Raw genomic sequence first — 892 nt, forward strand, 5'->3', positions numbered from 1 at the left:
TAAACCACCTAAAAGCCGAAGAACGGTCATCCGTTTCAAGGGTCTCATTCTCCTCCATGCGTGATGATAAACTATATACGGTATGGAACAAAAATTTCATATTTGTGTTCTTGCAGCTGACTAGTTGTTAGCAGATGTAAAGCAAATTATCCATTCCTTATAGCAAGTACAAGCCTCAGCTTTGAACCCGCATGTAATATATTGTAATATATTGTGTTTAGTTGTTGTACTAAATAAAAAAAAATGTTGAAGTACAACACTAACACTGGTTTCATACTTTAACTGCGTATTAAACTTTTCTTCTATTGAATATATCAATTTAATTAATGATTTCTCCTTACAGGTAATACAAAAATCTAGAAACGAAAGAATCTCTAAAATTAACAGTCATATTATTGCTTCAAAATTTCCTAACATTCAAATAACCAAGCTTGATGAACCAGTTACCATTTCATTCAATTTAAAATATAAGGTAATATTTACGCATCTGTTATTGCTATAGTTTTTGTTAACGTTTCATTCGAAGGTCATATGAACCACAATGACCTACAGTAGTAGTAGTAGTAGTAGTAGTAGTAGTAACTTATTTATTGGAGTGGTTTCGGCATTAGAGATTGCGATATTTGTAGGAGAGGTTTTAGTTTTATTTAATTGTTAATTCTGACAATTATTACCAAGAAGATTTAAAGAATAATTCCTTAGTGAATATTATAATAACAACACAAGTGTACAATACATTAAAAAATTTTTTTATTATAATATCCACTAAGAATTATTTTTAATCTTCTTGGTAATAATTGTCAGAATTAACAATAAAATACTAAATTTATTTAATATAATTTAAATCACAAATATATCTAATGTTTACTGCGTGCTATATATATATATATAA

At 27.6% G+C, this 892-nt stretch overlaps 1 protein-coding gene across 1 annotated transcript in view; it reads left to right on the forward strand.

The window, feature by feature from the left end:
• The first annotated feature begins 355 nt into the window (after nucleotides 1-355).
• Nucleotides 356-892, forward strand: part of LOC106872685 (adhesion G-protein coupled receptor G2) — an 11,147-nt gene continuing 10,610 nt past the window's right edge. The window contains exon 1 of the mRNA XM_014919759.2: nucleotides 356-472. The gene's annotated coding sequence lies outside the window, so the exon portion shown is untranslated. The remainder of the gene's footprint in view (nucleotides 473-892) is intronic.

This window comes from Octopus bimaculoides, chromosome 12 (genome assembly GCF_001194135.2).
Source record: "Octopus bimaculoides isolate UCB-OBI-ISO-001 chromosome 12, ASM119413v2, whole genome shotgun sequence".
Classification (NCBI taxonomy): Eukaryota; Metazoa; Mollusca; class Cephalopoda; order Octopoda; family Octopodidae; genus Octopus; species Octopus bimaculoides.